The sequence below is a fragment of the Harpia harpyja genome, chromosome Z, assembly GCF_026419915.1.
Source record: "Harpia harpyja isolate bHarHar1 chromosome Z, bHarHar1 primary haplotype, whole genome shotgun sequence".
NCBI classification, from domain to species: Eukaryota; Metazoa; Chordata; class Aves; order Accipitriformes; family Accipitridae; genus Harpia; species Harpia harpyja.
This window is the reverse complement of record NC_068969.1, coordinates 111,337,984-111,358,771: the sequence shown is the minus strand read 5'-3', so window position 1 is coordinate 111,358,771 and position 20,788 is coordinate 111,337,984.

Sequence of the window (20,788 nt, the reverse complement as noted above, 5' to 3'; positions counted from 1 at the left end):
ACTTCCAACTGAGCTCCAAGAAAATCACAGGTATAGGGCTTACCTGGAGGAATTTTGGGGCGAAGTGGACTGGATTAATTATCTTTAAGAAAAATCCAAAATTAAGAAAAAAGTTGAGAAGAAAGTTAACCATTTAAAATTTGGTTGAACACTCTTGTTAAGGAAAGGAGGTATTGCCTGCTATTTATGCAATTTTATTAATACATACCTCATGTAATATACAGAAACAGACTTTTCCTCTTTCCTACATTGCAGTGTCTGTTAATCTACAGAAGGAAATTCTTAATTCTCTTGAAAAGTTTTCAAATAATGGATGGAAAGTGAAGTAGCAGGATGCTGCCCAGTCCAAATGTTGTTCACAAAAAACTCCAAAGTAATCTTATAATTTCCAGTATGAATATATCTTCATTTAGATAATTTAATCAATGCACCCCCCCCATCAAAGAAAAAAAAGAAGAAAAAAGAAAAAAAAGGGGAGTTAATCCAAAACCTCCTGAAATCTTTAGAATCTTTGGAATCTTTTTACTAATCTCAACATATCTTGTATCAGACCTCTAAAGGTTCAATACAAATTGTTAGACCCATAAGTACAGTTTGCATATAAAAAGAAATTAAACATTATTAGGATAGTTCAGCTCAGTAAGAAAGGACATCAGAGCACATTATCAAGTCAATGGCATAGGGGAGGTTAATCACTTGCTTTATTTGTTTTCCTAATACAAGAGGAGAGAGAACTGCTAAGAGTGGCTTTTGTCAAACACAGCACACAGTTAGCTTGCATCTTACACCATTAAGTGCTTGCAGATGTAAACAGAAATATTACCTAATTCTTACAGAACACTTTTCATCAAGATATCTCAAAAGTGCTTTAAAAATGATATACCATCATCCGTTCCACTGCTAGAAATAGAGGCATGGAGAAGAAGTGAAGTGACTCACAACACACAGAAGCCCTGGAAGAAAATCAAGATTTCCTTTTCATCCAGTTAGTGTTCAATCCTGTAGGCTGCCTCGCTTCCCCGAGCCAACGTGTACCATTTCTTAAGAAATCAGAAGGAAAAAGTGATGGGAAGCAAGTATAAAGAATGACTACAATAAATAAAATGAGCAGACGCTGTAGCTGTTTGCAAAGCAGCGTTAAAAAGGCTGTTTCCAAATGTAAAGGGCCAGTTCCCAGGAAGGCACACTGGAAAAAAACCTAACATTGCTGTGAAGTGCAAGCTTTCCTATGGAGAGCAAATCTTTTCTGGGGAGTGTGAGTGTCCAGAACATATGTTCAGTCTGTATCAGGGCATTACACTAAAGGTTATACTTTAAAGGGTCTTAGTCAGACAGTTTAATGTTCACTTTAACCCCTGGGCTTAGCCAGAAGAGAATACAGGCACGTCTGAGAATTCAAAGGTTTAATTAATGTCCCTGATTTAAGAGTCTCCCAGACCCCATCAGACAAAAGCACCAGATACAGGGATGTAGCTGGGTCAGCTTGAATATGTCTTTGTGTCTTTATTGATCTTTCCTAAAAAGATTGATGTACAAATACTGATCTTATCTTCAGAAATGGAGAGAGGCTGATACCAATCCTGAGGAACTCAACCAAAATGGTGTTACCTGGTGCTTCATAGTTGTCAGGCTCAGGTTCAAGCTGCATATAAAACTGTGCATACAAGTGATCTAATTATGCATGCAAATACCTCGTTAGTGCTCCAGCTGATTATTTGCCTGTGTAATTCCTGCAGTAAGGAAGAACATATTATACCCAAGCATTTTTATACATGCAGTTCTAAAAGGCTGAAGCTCATCAAGCAAACAATTTCTTCTCCAAGGACGATAAAACTGAAGAACAGCAGAAGCAGCAGCTGTATGATCATCCAGTGGGGGCCAGGGCCACCTGCTCTGAAAGGCCAGAGACCTTGCAATTAAGGCAAAATCTGCTCAGAGGGCAGGGAAAGTTTCTTCTTGATTCTCAGTAGCTAAAATGTGGTGCACACCAAGGAACACAAGAGCTTCGACCCTTCCAGAGCTCTGAATATTTTATCTAAATACATGCCAGACCCTTTGTAATCCTCAGAAATTCTTGGCTTTAATAATAGACTAGGGAATTATTGCCACCGATTTCAGAGCACTGTATGGAAATACCCTTTCTTTAACATATTTTAGATTCTAAGTCCACCTTCAGTGGATATCCACTTAATCTCATGTTAAAGAGGAAAGGAGAGGCGATATGCAGGCAAAGACCTGAATTGTGTCTATTTACATTTTTGCAGAATGTTCAGGAATGCAGCCTTGACCCTAATTCAGGTTTCTACATTTTAATTATCAGTTCATACCCCTGATTCATGCCTCAAGGATATCTTTTCAATTTAGAAAAGAAGTGGATGGAGATATATGTAGGCTGCAGAGACCCAGTTTCAGCTTAGTTTTCAACAGATTGTCTTAGTAAACATTGCAAGGACTAAATTATTTTAATTATTTCTCAGATTGATTTCTACTGAAGTTCGGAGATGGGGGCTGCTCTGCCATCATCTTTATAAATGGAGAAATAATAAACAATAAAATAACAAACAATAAAATGCTTCTTTGTCGCAGTTGTTTCATTGTTTATCACATCTGGTTTTTTCACCTTGCACACAGCAGGTATCAATAATTCACGTCTGAGTGAAAGCATTTCTGTAAAAGTTTACGTACCTCGTACCATTAGCAATAGATCACTTTTAAGCATCTTTAGAGTCTCCCTTCCTATTTCATGATCTTGGTTGTTATCTTCATTTCAATAAAAAAAGATTTATTTTAAAAAAAGCAACACACCTCAGGCAACTCAAAAGGCACAACTCACGAAGAAGAATGTAATTCAAGTGTAAGTACCTTGCCAGCATTTCCAAGTGGATCTCATGTATAAACCAAAAGCCAAAGCCAACATTTTCAAGAACTTTGCAGCGTTTTAGGAGATGAATTTCCATTTTGTGGAATTAGACACTTGATGTTGTTCAGGGCTCATGTTTTAGCCCCTGCTCACCTGGAGAAAAGTTCAAAACCTGGAATTAGACCTGTGTAGCTACCATATGCACGGATTTACTGGAAGGAGACGTGCAATATCCAGACCATAAATTAACACAATCAACATCATGCAACCGGATCCTAACCACACAGAGCATTTACATCATGGCCATGAGTTGCCTATACGGTGCCAGGCAGATTTAGGTTCGTCAATAAAGTGACTGCACCCGGGGAAAGGGGAGCAGCCTCCACTCGATGCCAATGTTGGGCAAGGAGCAGGTCACAGATGCCTGGCTGAGGTTTGCAGGCAACTATCTCCCTCTGCTCTGGGTTCAGAGCTCAGATTTGTTCTTCAAGGATGGCGTTTATGTCTCTTCCAAAGACCTGAGCGAGGATAGGGCTTTTCTTTTAAAACACGACTTCTAGAGAAGGTGGTGCAACCAGCTCTCCTATATATTGTCGTCAAAGGTCCCCAGGAGAGGAATAGCTCACCGTTTTGCATCTGTGAGCTGAGGAGAGCCAGACTGTCAGCTCCTTTACCCCAGAAGACTGAACTAAAAGGCTATGGTGCTGGCTAAAGAAGGGGCAATCACCAACCTCTTACAGCAAGGAAGGACACTAGAAACTGTTGAGCTAGAGAGAGACAAGGAACTACAAGATGAGTGAGTGCATTGGAGCATGTTTGCTCTTTTTGTCCATTTACCCACCTACCTCATTTTCTAATGTGTTCTTGGAAGTGAGAATGTGTGGAAAAGAAAATGTAGAAAGATAGAGGAATTGCACCCCCAAAAGGGGCCCAGTGTTCAGGAGGAGATGAATTTCTGCCTGGAAATGAAAGCAGGGTAGGGGTATCTATTACAGAAAGCATGTTGCCGGTGGACCAGAAAGTGCTGTTGGGATCCATTTCTTAGAAAAGGATGGGGGGTATCATCTGTGCAAATATGCAGACAGCATAAGAGATGCTAACATGCAGAAGAGCTGTGGGAAACAAATCCAGTCTATCTAGAGCAAGTGTATATTTGTAGCAGGTGATGACACTGTTTCAAATTCAGCAGGTTCAGAGGTTTTCTTAACCATTCTTTTCCAGCTTTCCTGAAGCTTTTGCAGAATTGCTGATAGTACTCCTGATAATTTCATTTGAAATCAGAAAAGAAATGCTAGCAAACATAATACTCCACAGAGGCACTATTTTCTCCTGGGGGTGATAGCTCAAATGCAATATGTTGATGACTGTAAAAGTGATGCATTGCCTTAGGGAACGGAATGTTCTATATTGATAGTAGAGATTTGGACATAGGAAATTTGAACATATATTCTGCTTTTATTTTGGTAGTGCATAGGTGCAATAATGATGATCAAATTCCTCAATGTCCCTTGCACTGCACAGTGCAGCATAAACAACATGTATCACTCCAAAGGACTTAGAGACCATATTTTTAAAAGCCAGATGTTAAAACCAATATTATTTGCTTGTAATATGGGAAACTGAGGCACAGTGAGAGTTAATTCTTCACCCACAAGCTCAAAGACTGTTTGGCAGAGATGGAAACAGAATAGTTTTCCTGTGTCTAGGCCTAATACCTTTAAGACTATCCTCCTCTGTTTTTCCTATATCTTCATTTCTAAGCATATTAGTAAAAATAAATGCTTGGGTTTGGTTTTGGTTTACATATTCTTTGACATAAGCAGTACTCAAATACATTTTGTCTAAGCCCACCTACAGCACAGTGGTGTGTGTTTGCCATTCCTTTTAATTGAGTTGTTCGTGTGTTTCAAGAGAATGCTAGACTTCTTAGAAATTAATTGGTGCACTTGTCTTTAAATGAATTTTTGCCTTTTGTTTTATCTTTATTTTGTTTCGAATGTTTTGAGTCTTTGCTGGCAGGCTTGCTGCCTTTTGGATTGTTCTTTGCTTCCTGTGGAAACTTCATGTAGTTTGTTTTGGTTCCTTTCTTTTCTTGCTTGTAATAAAAGGGTGTCTGAATAGCTCAGTGAGAGCTAGGTCTAATTTTTATGTCACATATGAAATTAAAATTGCATCCCACCAAAATAATTAAGTGTTAACTAGTCACTGCTTCAGCTTTATGCAGTAATAAACCTAGATACACCCATGTTTTAGACCATGCCTTCCTGACAGCCATTAGAAGTTGCATATAAGAGGAAAAAGTGACATTACAATCCCTCCTGTCTAAATATGCATTATGAACAGTCTATCATTTCCCCTGTGCACACAGGACTGATGAGCAGCCAGTGTTCAGATTTGTTAAAGGAGAACAGGCTAGAGCCTATAATCTATGACTGAGATTGCCCAGTGTTATATACAGATCAAGAAAGAAATGTCTAATCTTCTGTGCCAAAGACAAATAGAAAATAGGTGCAAATTCACTTTTGTCTATGGTAGGAAAAATATTCCACAAAAACCACTTGAGCATCTTTTGCTCAATCAGAGCTATATGAATATGGAGAAAGTAGCAAAGTTAATTTTATCTATTCTGACGACCGTTAGAGCTTGCCCTGGCACACTGGGGTTTAAATATCTGACCGTTACTGCAATACAGATACATGTGTTGAAGGCGAGATGTGTGGATGCCTCACAAAGAATATGCCTTTTATTTTGGAAAGAATGTGCCATATCTCTGAGTTAAGAAGAATTAATACCAGACCAGAGTTTGTACATGTACTTTTTAGACAATCTTATTATCTGTGGTTTAAAGCAGATAAGATAATAGCCTGTCTCGAAGGCATACATACAATTTTAATCTACAAGAGGAAGACAAACAGACTTAAATAGGCAATATTTTCCCTAACTTTAAAGAGCTCAACATTTCTGCCTCTTAGACACTCAGGACTTGCTTTAAATGTCAAGCCCCAGTTCTTGTTCTGGCTCATGGCCTAGAAACAGCCTGTCCTCCATATCCATAATCATGGCACGATTTCCACTTCGGTGTGATGCCATTTTATTAGGCCATGTGAGACACGATACATTTCACTAGTGTGGAAATTTCCAAGACTACTGTACTGAAGAACAATAGATGTTAGAAGGTGTAAATCGTGATATATTCCTGTGTGGTCAAAGGGAGATTTCAGAAGGTTTGGTAAGAGAGAGAGTGAAAAAAAATTAGCTGGCCACCTTTCTGCTGGATTTTTGGTTTGAGAAAAGTACTTGTATTGCTCTCTGAAGTACTAGCATGGAGTATTGCCATATGCAAACCCTTTCAAACACCCAACAGGAGAGTTTCCTGTGGAAGAAAAAGCCACTCCAAATTAACTCGTACATGCAGCTGCTTTCTTTCCCTCTGGAAAATAAAATATAGTGGCTTGGTGTGGTCAAAGGGTCTGAAAAATTTCTCTTGAAGACACTCCTTTATGAAAAGTTTCTTCCTTTCTCCAATAAAACAGTTTTCATGACAGCAGAGCCACCTCCATTCCCTGCACCAGCTCTCTTCTGGGATTACAGCATTTAAAAGGAAAAAAGTCTGGGGAAAGAGTGACTTATACTGTATCCCTATGTGATTCAAGTCTCATGACGAAATCATTCCTTTGCAGCTGTAATGGGTTTTGCTTTTTCAGTGCTTTACCTCAGAATTCTTGCCTGCGTCAAAAACTTTACAAAGCAGAGCATATGCTTCTTCAGGACTTTCAGACAAGTGAAAATCCTCCCTTCTTTCCTCAGAAACTACATGCAAGCAATTCAAACATCCTTTCTCCAAATATGTGGCATGGCACCATTTCCCCAGCTGCAGAGTGAACAGTCATAATGTTGTGTACTTTGAGGAGGTGAGTCAAACAAGAGAAAGAGAAAGAGAAAGAAAAAAAGAAAAAGAAAAAGAAAAAGAAAAAGAAAAAGAAAAAGAAAAAGAAAAAGAAAAAGAAAAAGAAAAAGAAAAAGGAAAAGGAAAAGAAAAGAAAAGAAAAGAAAAAGGAAAAGGAAAAGGAAAAGGAAGAGGAAAAGGAAAAGGAAAAGACAAAGAAAAAGGAAAAGAAAAAGGAAAAGACAAAGAAAAAGGAAAAGAAAAAGGAAAAGAACAAGGAAAAAAGAAAAAGAAAAAATATCTTACATAGTTGCTTTAATTGAAACTGGGACTTAACATAAACCTGTTTCCAAAGCACCCTGTCCTCTGGAGACGAAACAAACATTTCCCAGACCCTTGTATGTCACGACAAGTAGAAGTGTCTAGCTAACCTCTTCCACCAAAGCCAAGATAAACAAAAGTCTCAGACTACTTTTCAACAGGCTCTAAAAGCAACCCACATTCAGCTATATCTGAAGTATTTACTCCATGGGCAAAACATTTCCCTTAGCTTATTTGCTTCTCTGGATTATACTTAGCAACTGTCCTGTGAGTCCTTATTCCTCCTCTTCTCTATACGCCCCAAGCTGCCTTCCAGAAATACCAGTGGGCTCTGCCTGACCTCCGTGCATGGTTCCTACTCCTTGCCCAGCACCGAGCCCCCCTTTCTGCTGAGATGAGCTTCTTATGCCAAGAGAAGCTCAGATTATCTTGTTCTGATAGTTTGCTGTCAGACACAGCTATTTCATCGAAGTAAGAGTAAAAAACATTTCACACTGTCTCCATGGAAAGGAGTTTTCCATAAGGACAATAATAACCTAGGAAAAGAAACGAGAACAGAACTTTAAAAATTCACTTTAATTTACTTGATTGTTTTGTTCTGTTTTGTTTTGTTTTGACATGATTTCTTGGTAGGTAAACAGCAGTTCCAGTGCTCTTCATGGTGTCACAACATGGCATACCAATAGCCGTAGTGCACAAAATGATATGCCATAGCATACTGTGAAATAATATGAGCAGGAAAGGCTTGTACTAACATGTTTGTTGTTGACTGAAAATCTCATTTTTTCTAGATCAAAAAATGTCTTGTTTGTGTAGGAATTAAGCTGTGACACTTTGAACAAGAAAAGGAATAGGCAGTTTGTGTACTAATTAGGTTGCTTTTCATATTCAAGGAAAATAAAAGTACACTTGATTGATGGAAAGGCACAGTAAAGGCCTTGGCAGATCCAGGTTGAGCATCTTTGGTGGACTCCTGAACTCTGTGTTATATGATGATTCCTCCTACAGCTCAAGGGAAGGATTTGGAGCTGTTCCACTGTTAAGAAAATAAATAAGAGTACAGTTCTCCAGTGCAGTGATTTACACATTCACTGCAGGTGGGGGAAATCAGCTTTCCTTATTTTGGAATTTTTAATGCATCGTACATTCAATACTCACATGATAAAATGAAATAAGTATTCTTGAAGCAGGCACTGGCCCCTGGAGCCTCCCTGGGTGAGACCCCTCCAAGGCACCTGGGACCCAGTGATTTTTGTGCTTTTCTCTGTGCTGCAGAGAGCAGGAGAGCTAGAGTTTGCCCACTACAAAATGTGTTGAAGAAACTTTGGTGTTAAGTAATGGAAGCATGTCTGAATCCGGCAGGGGAGCTGGGATGTGAATGCCCTAATCCTTGTCTACAATGCACATAAAGAGCACTCCCACCTCTCCCTCAAAGAAAAGTGACCATAATTGCAGTGTCCAGGGCTCTGATCCTGTCAGTTAACACTGATTTGAGAATGCTACTGGATCCTGTTGTTTGGTGGTGTACAGGGAGGGAAGGTCTAACACCTGGATTTCTCGTTAAAAACCTGCTGAGTAATTCCCTTGGGGTTAACATGGGCTGTAAGGATCAAAAGGGCAAGGAGTTGGTTAGCTATAGAAATTGTAAGCTGGCTGTGAGAGGGCTTTTAGAATTGCTATTGTATTTAAATGTCATCTAAATTCTTTGCAGGGTACCTACTTCTCTTCTTGGCTCATCTTGCAGAAACTTGACTATTTTGACTCCAAACCAGAAACGAACCAAAACGTGATTTTTTTCCAAGAAGTAGAGAGTCTGTAATACCCCTGCTTATCAATAAAAGCAAGACATCCTCCTCCCATCCAACATACAGTTATGGGTTTACAGGGCCTTATTTTTCTGGAAAAATAAGAAAACAGCAACAATGACTCTATGTGCCTTTTTCCAGCTGCCATTCCCTTTAATGACAGATACTTCTTAATAATTCAGGATTTAGAGCCTCCCCAGTATGTCAGGCCTGGAAGGACCATGTGGGGCTGAATAGTCTGAATGGAGTCTCAAGGAGCTGATACCGTGGTGTCATCACAAACTACCAAATTAGCTATTTATTACTATTTCTCTACAGAGTGCACAGTCTCTTTCCATGGCATAAGGCTGCTGACCTCTGCACCCCTTGAGGGTAGGTGCAAAGGCAGCGCTGAGAGCCCCATTACCTATAGAATAAGCTGCAAATATCTCTTGGAAAACCCAATGAATCTGCTCAGGAGTGGATTTCTCTTTTAAATTAAGGACTGCCAAATGAGATAGAGACTGTGGTTAACTCCCTACCATCTCAGTTGTCTATATCAGCTATGTGTGACAAAAAGTGGTGCGGTCTGCAATGAAGTGGAGGATTGCGGTGGGCCGTGCAAGAGGAGAAGGTTATATGGTCTGAGTGCATCCTCAGAGCTCGTGAGCAATGTGGCTCCTTCGAACATGGGGTCTCGGCTGGTATTGCAACCCCAGGTCTATAGGTGAGAGGTCCCGGAGCCACCCCGTCGCAGGAGATACCCTCTAAAGGTGGAAGCTTGTAAAGGGACAGTTGTGTGAGTCCCCTGCTTCATGGGTAGGATTTGACCATTCTGGGAAAGGCCACAGCTGACATTTTGTCATTGGGGTTGGAGTTTCATCTAAGATTTTATATAGTAGTCCCTCTGTGCTGTTTGTTCCTGCTGATATACTGAGGCCCCTATCTCTTTTTTCCCTGTTGCGCTTTTTAAGGGCTTCGAGGGAACTATTCCCCAGCCTGCTAAAATAAACAAGTATGTCTCCTGGATTGTAAAGATGCTGAATCAATTACTGAAACTGTCTGGGAATCTTAAATGGCTCCTTTAAAATATATTGTCAGATCTGTTCAAGAAGAAGCAAGGGAAAGCAAATCTTTACTTGCAGTTAGCCCAGTGAGAAAATGCCTTCCCACACAAATCCTCCCATCTCTGCCTCCCTCCTTTTCCCTCTTTCTCTCAAATAGTGACACATTGTAGGAACTAACAACCTGAACAGCCGTAAACTATGGCAGTAACTTCCACCCACACACCTCATTAGGCCTTTAACACATTTTCCTTTGCCTTTCCCCAGCACTACTAAGTGGCACAACTGTGAAGTTGCCCTTTCACATTATAATTGGACGCAGTCAGTGTTTTTTATGCTCTGTAATTTGGTAATTATATGGTCTGTCACTTACTGGACACTGGTCTCTCTGGTCATTTCGGGTTTTGGGTCTGTCCAGTAATCGTTAATCATCAAGGAGTCCTCAACAGCCCATATGCCTCCTCTGTCTACAGAATCCCTTTATTTCTGCAGCCTTGTTTTTTCTTTCTCTATTTTAGGTGTGAATGGAGAAACTATGACTTGTTCAGTGGAAACATTGATATTACATCCTGTCATGAGCTCAGAAGACCTGGTTCTATATTTTACCCCAGGTTTATGCTACTGAAACCCTGCAATTGCCCACTTGGCATTATCCTGAGTTTGCCTCCATGGTGTGTCCCAGCTATCTGATATGCTGCTGCTTACATAGCAGTTTTGGGGAATATTTACAAAAGCTTAAGTAAGACTTAGCAACTTGATTTCATCGCATTTTACCAACATTTGACTGCTGACTTGTCCTTTCAATGTCTTGCATTTTCCTAATTGCTTATTAACTCTAGCCATTTTAGTCTGTGTTCTTTTTTCATGGAGCTAATTCACTTTACACACCTTTGCCTAAAGAATGGTCTTACGGGCTAAGCCAAAACTTTGTAGTCAAATTTACCAATTCTTCATGCCATTTTAATTTGCCCTGTGAAGTGGGGTACATCACTAACTTATTCTTCAGAAAGATATAACACTTTCTTAGTTTACTGGTGAGATGAAGTTTAGCTGGTAGTGATTTTGGATGATGAATACAAAGAAAATTAGATACATAACATTAGGAACCTAAGGAGTTAAAGGACTTAAGGATTTAAACAAGTGTAATTGAAGCTGACTGTGGCAGGTTTTTCATAAATATTGGACTTAGGAAGATGTAAATTAAACAATAAGAAAAGACGGAAAGGGTTAAAATCTATGAAACTCCTACAAGGGCAAGTGCTGTGATAATGTTAAAGTTTGTTCTTGGGACTAGGACTATAGCTGTTGTGATAGTTAGGTAGCAGTTATTGCATAAATAATAATAAGAGTAATAAGAATGTATGCATTTATGTATTTTTGAGAGATAATGTAGATATTTTTAAAACACAGGCACGTTTTTGTATATTCCAGAAAAAGTGAAAACACAGAAGGATCAAGGCATAAGGGCTAACATACCAGTATGCAGTGTAGGAGAGTACAGTTCCCTTATGTAGCTGCTTAGCATCCTACCCTCGTAACATGGTGAGCTAGATTAATTTGCTGAACTGCTCCTGCAGATGGATGGAACAACTTAAGGGTGGCTTAAAATTAGTTATTACAGTGATGAAACCTAAGCCTTCCTTGTAAATGGAGCCCTAGTTTTCTTTATACAACAGTTCCCTGTCTCTAGTATAGGGCAAATATTTTTAAGGCTTTCTCCAAGGTGATTTGAAGGCAAAGGTACAGGTGCTGCCTGAAAGAGATTTTGTTCTGTGAGTACGAGAATGCCCAACTGATTTCAGCTATATTCAGGAAAGCAGAACAAACGTTCTGGTAAGCAAGTAGAAAACCATCAAAGGTACTTTATTGCGTTGTCCATTTCTCCTCCTAATCTGACCATAGCACTAGGATATGGATCGTGATGGTTGCTCAAGTCAGATGCAATGCTATTGGTTTTTGCCTTTGTGTTTGCTTCAAGGGTTTCTTTGTTTCAGAGCTGAAAACCCATCAGTTCCACTTTGGCCATGAAGCACAAGAGATCCCAACATTCTTCCATTGTCCTTCCTGCCACTTCCTTTAGCCTCTTGTTTCGAAACCGATCATTGGATATTAAAATAATAAGAAAGTGTCTGATTTTCTTAAAATCTTCTTTTAATTATACAGATGCAAATGCCAAAAGCTTGTTTTGTTTTCTGCAAGGCAGAGTAATTGATACCTACCTGCAAGCTGGGGAATTGGGGCTGGGGTCTCATGCTGCTCAGGTATAATTGAACTAGGTGGAGCTTCTTCAACTGTAAACATGTATAGAAACTCTAAAATCTCCTTCTACTTGCAATGCTTTTACTATGTAGCAGTAAAACAAAACTTCAGTGTTTGCAAACTGGTTTAATAACCTCTACAGAGCTTCAGGAAGGAACAAGGGATGCAGGAGGGCAGGTACTTGAGGAGGTGTCAACAAATCAGACTACATGCACATGACCAGAATGTTAAGCTGTAGTTTCAGCTTCTGTGTTAATTGGTGCTGGCAAAGCACAGCCCCAGTGCAATTAACTTTTCTGCAGTGGAAAAGGAAATCTTTAAACCTCATAAGTGCTGTGCCATGCAACTCCTAAAGGTATTCAGTTATTGCAACAAAATTGTATAGCTAACAATGCCGAGTGAGATATAGAGGTCTGAAAGTGACAACAGGGAAATCAAGTACTGATATGTTGAGTTATACAGGTTACTGCAATCTGCAATTTACAGAGTATGAATATCTAGTGTCTTCAGTGAGATTTAGTTGTCTTCTCATGCTCTTCAACGGATTTTGAATCAAAACTTAAATGAAGGAAAGGGGACGAACTGAGTACAAATAAAGAATGCTTCAGAACTCTTTCCCTCTAATGCAAAAGTAGGACATCTTCGATAAAGGTGGAAGGCAACAAAATTGGAAAAAAGGAAGAGAAAAACTATTTATTGTGTTCTTCATTAACTTGTAAAACTGACAAGTGTAACAGACTATCCAGGACAAAACCTTCTAGACATGCAGGTGGATAAATAAGGACAATCAGAGAGTAAACAGAGCCTATGAAGGGAATGACAGACAGAAGAAAGCCACTGACAGAATATATTAGTTATTTGTAATTATCCTGTATGGATTTTCTTAATTATCTGGCCCTGGACAATGTCAGAGAAGACTTAATGAAGAGGAAAAGTCCACAGTTCAGTTGGGTACAGATGCAATTATTTAAAAATGTATAATGGGAACAGACTGTGTTAGAAAAAATGGAAGCGTGAAGAACTGGGACTACAACTCCTCAGATGATGCAGAAGATGTTTCGCTTTCTCTTGTCGGAAGTAGATCTCATGTCCGGGTGTCTGTGGCTCTGATCCGACCTTGGTGTTCTAGGATGACCCACTGCGAGTTACTGCATCCATGCAAATTGATTATGGCAGTTGCACGCAAGTATTAACACAAATCATATAAAAAAGTCACAAAGTGGGTTGCAACTTCCTCACCTGCCTGTTTCATAACATTAGTAGAAGTAGGAATTAAGAGGGGTAGGATTTCCCTTTGAAGTTGTAATCTTTTTTATTATTCTGCATATTACCGTAGCCTTTATCAGTCCCAGTGATAGTCCATGAGCTCACTATTGTAGATACAGTATGAATATAGACTTAAAAGTCTATCCTTCCCTCCAGAAACTCATGACTGTTCTTTCCTCATGGAAGGCCAGCAAGAGAGGGAACATGAACCACCCCAAAATTTTATTTGTGTGCATCATCCCTGAGCACAGAGTTACCACAGAGCTCTGAAGCAAGGAGCTGGGCTTTCAAAAAACCTTGTAGCCATTAGGTGGTTTTGCAAGGTCATATCCAAAACCCACAGAAATCAGTGAAAAGAGGGGTAGGCCCAAAAAGCACTTTCCTAACAGGAAAGGTATCAAAGTGGTTTTCATTGTGTGCCACAGACTCAGAAAGGTATTGATGGATCTGCTACAAAGGCCAGCAGGTAGACATACTGACAAAGAAAGATATCTCCTTAGCCGGGAGCCCAAGACATCCCTGTTAAGATCAACAGAAACCTCCTTGGTGTGGGGGTAGTTGGCAGGACAAAGAAACCTTGATAGGTACAGGACAAAGAAACTAAACCCAAACTGATCTTCCAGGAAAACAGGATTCAGCAACAACTATTCTGGCAACTGATGTCCTACAACTCCACGTGTTTCTACACCAAAAAGGTATAAAAAGTAACTTGCTACCTACCCAAAATGAGCTTCTCTGCAAGAGCTTCCCTGCACAAGATCTCCCAGACAGACCGGACCCTCGATGGAGACACTTGGCTGACTCCAAATTCCATGATGCAGGTCATGTTTGAAGTGAGACTTTTCTGTTGTTGATTAGCCCACCTTCTGGGAGTGGTTTGGTGCATGATGTACCGGTAACACTTCACATAATATATTTATAGGCACACACACAGGTAAAGGTTCATAAGTATAGTTTTGCTCCACTAGTTGGAATTCTGTAATAACTTGTAATATATTTGCTTTACCCTGGCAATACATATACTTGCTATCCTAGTGGTAATTTAGTAGTGGCTTATAGTATAATATACGTATACACAAGCACACATACAAATATGTACATTTTTATATATATATATATTTGGGTTTACTAATAGTAGTTTGGTAGTAATTTGTAATAATGGAATTCTCAGAAATCCAGCCTCTATGTCCTTGTGTATTTATTGCAGAATCTCGAGAACCCTGTGGTCACGATCTTTACACACCCATGGGTTGGGTAACGCTCATAGGTCATGACTATGCTACAGGTGTTACCAGCAAAGCTGTTATATACAGTGCCACTGTCATACAGCACTTTTCACCTGTAGATCTCAGAGAAATTTACTGAGGATGCCATTACTATCATTTACATGTTTCAGACAGGGAAGCTATAACGCATGGCAATAAAGTAGCTTGTTCCCTGCTGACTCTGCCACAAAGATGATAGCAGAGGTCAGATCTTTGGAGTCTTAGACTGGGACTTGAAGACCACCAACACTCTAATTCCAAACCAAAATTGTCAAGGGAATAGGGGATTCAGGTGGTAGTGAATTGTGTACAATGAGCAAAGAAGTTAATCTGCAATAATCACTGACAAAATTTTAGCTATCTTCCAAAACTAGTGTTTGAAACTTAAAGCCACTCTCATGTCCTATTTAAGATGCTTAGAATAAAACAAACTGTTTCTTGCAGCTTCTGGAAACTTCTTGCTAGCTCACCAGCAACAACTATTGTAGATACCCAAGGTGTGACCGATCCCTGAAGGTCAAACATGGGAAGAGAAAGAGGAGATCTCAACGAATCATCAACTGCCTAAATGTCCTGTCATTGTTAAAGCTTAAATAAAAATAAAATTGTGTTGCATAGAAGTTATGAGCCCAAACTGGTGTCCATACGTTGAAGTTCTACAGAAAGTTTTGACCTAGATGGGAAAGAGCTCTAAATACATCAGGCGGTTGAGGCTATTAATGTCCTTGAACTGAAATAGAGGAAACATTACAAACTAGGCAGGCAAATTGAAGTCCAGTCTCCTGCTCCCTCATTCATTCTCCTTTCAGCTTTTTCAGTCATACAGGTTTGATTTCAATACACCTGGAGGGAAGACCATTGAACCAGTAAATTTTACTTCAGTTCCAGCTCGTCTGTGACTGAAACTATTTTGGTTTAGCTCCAATTCACACCAGTCAGAAACTCCTAACCTTGAACTAGTTAGAAATTATTCCTCTTGAAAAATATATTTAAAAATGAAAAGTCCATATGATGAAGACATCACTAGAGATGACAAACCCCACCAAGAAGGGACTTCAGGTTACTTTTTCCTGGTCCTCTGTCACAGTCCAGCCAATGTTTGTGTTCCCAGTAGTTCCAACCACACCACTGCTTGTTTAATTTAAGAAATTTAAGAGAAACTGAGCTGTTGAACTCAGCTACTGGTTGTACCAGAGCAAAAGACAGCGGGAGATGGAGTTTAATGACTGAAGGGGGTCACAGGCTTGCAGCCATGTGCACCACTGAAAATATATTTAGCACAGAAGCAGGAGGACATGGGTATTTCTATATAATGAGGTACATGATGCTGGCTGAGAGGGAAGCTGTGACACACAGCCCTGGTGGGCTGTAGCGGAGTAACAGCAATAACACCACCAAAATCCTCCAACATGGCAGAATCACAGAGATTTTCAAGAGCACTGCCTGGTGGTAGTGGCAGGGGGATTCAATTTGGTTTTAAGCCCATTCAGTTCTGGCTTAGCTTTATCAAATAATTTCAATAATTGCTCCGATTGATTTCTGATATGGGGAAAAATAAGGGTTTGGATTGGTTTTCACTTTTGGGTTTGGGTTCACTTTGTTTGCCGTCTTGGGAGTCCCACATGGGCATTTTACTGGATAAGATGGGACACCTCAGGTTTGTGTTGGAGATGAGACCCTGCTCCTGGCTCTCCGCTGAGGAGCACCGGAGGTGTTAGGGTCTGGTAGTGCTTTGAGACAAGTGCCTGAGCACAGCCTGAGCCGCTCTTAGCTCTACTGAGGGGTGTTATAGTAGCCATAAGCATAGAATAAGGAAAATGGGACAGGAGCTTACCTGCACCTCATTTCTCCTTCTGGACTGAGCCCTGGGACAGCATTGAGAGGTATCTTTCTGCGCCAGATTGTACAGTGAAATCACTGAGAAAACTAAGCATGGAAACTAAGACACTCAACACCAAGCCCATTCAGTAGGATTTCTGAAAATTTGCTGTGGGTCTATCCCCATGTTGCTGGTTGATGCAAGCTGGTTGAGGAAGAAGGGTCGTTCTCACCATGGCTGAGTCTCATGCCATCATGTCATCCAGCTGCTCCTGGCCAAGTGTCTTAACCACGTGGCATCTCTGCCTCTACTTCTGTTCAGTGCCTTCCTGCATTCTTCCACTTTTCATCTCCAACTTCCACAGCATTGTTTACTGCACTGCCAATGCCAAATAGGATTAAACCTGATAAAGAGAAGCAGATGCATTACATCTGGCAGAAAGCAAAAGATCAGCGTTTGGCACAAGGGTTTATTGTTTGTGACAAGACTTTGGAATGTAATTAATTTTGCAAAGCCCTGCCAATGAATGCCATTCAAACTCACCAGATGTGCCAGGGAGGGAGATGCCAACTCTTCTTCCAAGAGGACGGCTTGATGCCTGCTGACTCTCATTTGTGCAGCTCCATGGGTGTCGAATAAAATAATGTCTCTTTGGATGGCAACAAAGAACAGGCTATTCTCTGCAGAGCTACTGCATATGCAATGACAAAAGGGGTTTTTCTCTTGGTGATGGTGTAGTTTTTCTGGGTGAATGTGTTTTCATTTATTTATTTATTTATGTAGAGTCTTTGTCTACAGTCAAATTCTGCACAAAACCAGCACTGGTCTGAAGTCACAAGCAGTCAAACACACAGGCACATGCAGACTAAAGAACCTGTACATCCACACGAATAATTGCTCACGCAGAATGGGAAACATGAGATAAAATGCAATTTCCTCATAATATGGCTTTATATTCAATTTTTGCTCACTGGGAAAACTTCTCCAGATGCACATCTTGCTTCTGGCAAGGGGGAAGTGTGATTATTTTTTTTTTTTCCCCCAGTAAACTTCACTACAGCACAGACGGAATAATACAGGACACAATATGCAGTAACAGGCAGCTGTTAGTGTTTCATTTTACTGGGATTTAAAGTTTCTGTAAAGCTGACAGCAGAGGTGACAGGCTTTTAATGGGGTAGGTAGTTTATTCCTGCCAACTGGTGGCTGCTGTTAACACAAAGCCTATCTTCTGCACTTGGCTCTGCGTGTCTGTGGGAGAAGGCTGGGGGAACCAGGTCAAGATGAAGCCGAGTGGGAGAAAGAGGCACACACACCAAAAAAGCTAAAGAGTCCAAGAAACTCAGTCCTCCATAATGTGGAAGAAGTTATTTCCAAATAAACTCCATTTTAGCACATTAGCATAATTTTTATAGCACAGCTGATGTTTCTGGCCTGCCAATCTTCTGCCTCCTGCACACATCTCCTGCCTTACACTCCTGCACAGCAACTGTGAGCTTCTGCCAAAGGGATGTTTGACATGAGTGGAGACGGGGAGGCAGCAGGGACGGCAAAGCAGCTCTGCCCTTGCTTCCCTCCTGGTTTGGGTTTGTGTGGGGGGGGTTTGGAAGTGGGGAAGGGGCTACAGGGACAGCTCCTGTGAGAAGCTTCTAGAAGCTTCCCCAGCTCCAAGTCAGACGCACCTCTGGCCAAGGTCGAGCCCATCAGCAATGGTGGTAGTGCCTCTGGGAGAACAGATTTAAGAAGGGGAACCTGCGGTGAGTAGGGGGTTGGAATGTGAGAGGAACCCCTCTGCAGACCCCGACGTCAGTGAGGAAGGAGGGGAGGAGGAGCGGGGGAGCAGGGGGATGGATGCCCCCAAGATGGCCGCCGCTCCGTGGGAGAGCCCGCGCTAGAGCAGGCTGTGCCAGAAGGACTGCAGCCCATGGAAAGGACCCACGCTGGAGCAGTACGTGAAGAACTGCAGCCCGTGGGAAGGCCCCGTGCCAGGGAAGCTCATGGAGGACTGTCTCCCGTGGGAGGGACCCCACGGCGGAGCAGGGGCCGAGTGAGGAGTCCTCCCCCTGAGGAGGAAGGAGCGGCAGAGACAAGGGGTGAGGAACCGACCCCAACCCCCATTCCCCGTCCCCCTGCACCACTGTCGGGAGAAGATAGAAAGAACCGGCAGTGGAGTTGAGCTGGGAAGGAGGGAGGGGTGCGGGGAAGGTGTTTTAAGATTTGCCTTTATTTCCCATTATCGTGTTCTGATTTGTTTGGTAACAGTTTAAATTGATATTGTTGTTTTTTCCCCAAGCTGAGCCTGTTTTTTACCCATGACCGTAAGTGGTGAGTAATCCCTCCCTGTCCTTGTATCAACCCGTGAGCCTTTCATTATATTTTCTCCTCTCCATCCCACCGAGGGGGGAGCAGTGAGCAAGCGGCAGCATGGTGCTTTGTTGCCAGCTGGGCTTAAGCCACACCACCTCCCCAGCCCCTACACACCTCCTGTTGTATACCACAACCATAGGACCAGCTTTGATGACCATCAGCAGGTGGCACTGCATATAGAACTATAGGTTTCTTCCTGTTCTTCAGCTTTCTGCATCAAGGACATAACAAAATTGTCCTTTCCCACTGGTAAGAATTGAAGTAAGTTTGAAGTAAGGATGTTTAGGACAGAGAAATATCATCAGGGCAGCTAACGCTGAGGGTGAGAAGAGAGAAAACAGTCACAGGGCTGGGAAAAACTCCAGACTATGGTGACATGTCCAGGGCTGAGTAAATTAATCCATAGCCATGAGACCTTCCCACATAACTCCCTTGCATTCCAGCCCTATCCCAAACTGGTACTTGCAGTAGCAGGTACATGCCTCCACCTCATTCTTCCCTACTAGGTTCAGACCTCACCCGTTATTATTAGGACATTGAGTTGGTAGACACAAGTTACAGTTTAGGTCACATTAATATTATATAGGGAATTATTCCTGCTGTAGAGAATACACTGGCCAGAATTCAGAAGAGAGAAGGGACAGACAGGATGCCAAGCTATCTTCCATCATCAAATGTATGCAAAAAGAGCTAAGGATTTTTGTACCTTCTAGATATGACATGGGAGGCCAGCTCTTCAATGACTTTTTGTTTACACATGATGGCATTTTGGTAATTAAAGATGTTTTCTTTCCTTGAGCGCTTTTTCATTCAGCAGAACTGATTGTACCAGTGTGATTCTGCTCCCAGTCTCCCACTGGCCCTGTACAGGCTCTTTCCAGTCCCTGCAAACCCTGCTTCAGCCTCCAGCCAAAACTTGGCAGCTCTGTATTCTACAAGATGTGTTTTCCCCAGACTAATTTTCAGAGAGGCTTTATCAATTTTAATTAAAATGCTGCCATCTCTCTTGGTGCTTGCTGCTTGGACTACATGTAAGCTGCAAAACATAACTCACCCTTTACAACATGGAAGTGTGAAGTGAAATCTGATGGCCTGTGATGACGGTGATAATAAAATAAATGATGCCTGATAATTTCTTTAATGTTTTAGAGTCTGTTTCTTTGATCTGGTCATTGTTTATTTGGGATTTCTCCTCTGAAGATATTAGCATTTGATTTTGCTGAAGGAAAGAGTCCCATGGAAGTTAGTGGCACAATCAGACCTACTCAAAAAAGCAAGCTTCATACTTAAACATACAAACAACGGTATTTTCCCCTACAATTTTCAAATGGCATAAATCTTCAGCCATGGTACTGTCACCATTTGGGGCCTTAGACTTTGAGTGAAGAGTGGACCAACAGGAGAAATTCAAGAAGAGAGCTATAGGAATGGCCTGAGATAGAAACCACGACCTATCAGAAAAGATTGATGCACATGAGGATGTTAGTTCAGAAAGGAAATTACAAGAAAGAATTGTGAGAACCTTAAAACATGAAAAAAACAGTTGGAAAGAAGACAGGAATAAGCCATTTTCCATGTCTACTGAGGATAGGAGAGTCAGCCTGGTCTTAAATTGTAGGAAAGGAGATATAGCTCGGAGATGAGGAAAATGTTTCCAGCTGTTAGGGCAATGAACACCAGGGAGACTGTGGGCCTCCATTGCTGAAGGTTGTTACAAACTGGTTAGACAAATAACTGCCATGAATGGTTTAGAAATAATTGGACCTAACTAAATAACCTCTTGAGACTTCTTCCAACCCATGGCTTTCCCCTGGATCCACCCATCTTCCCAACCCGATCCGAAGAAGGTGACAGGAGTAAAGACTGCTCATGTGAATGAACATGTCATGGAAAAATT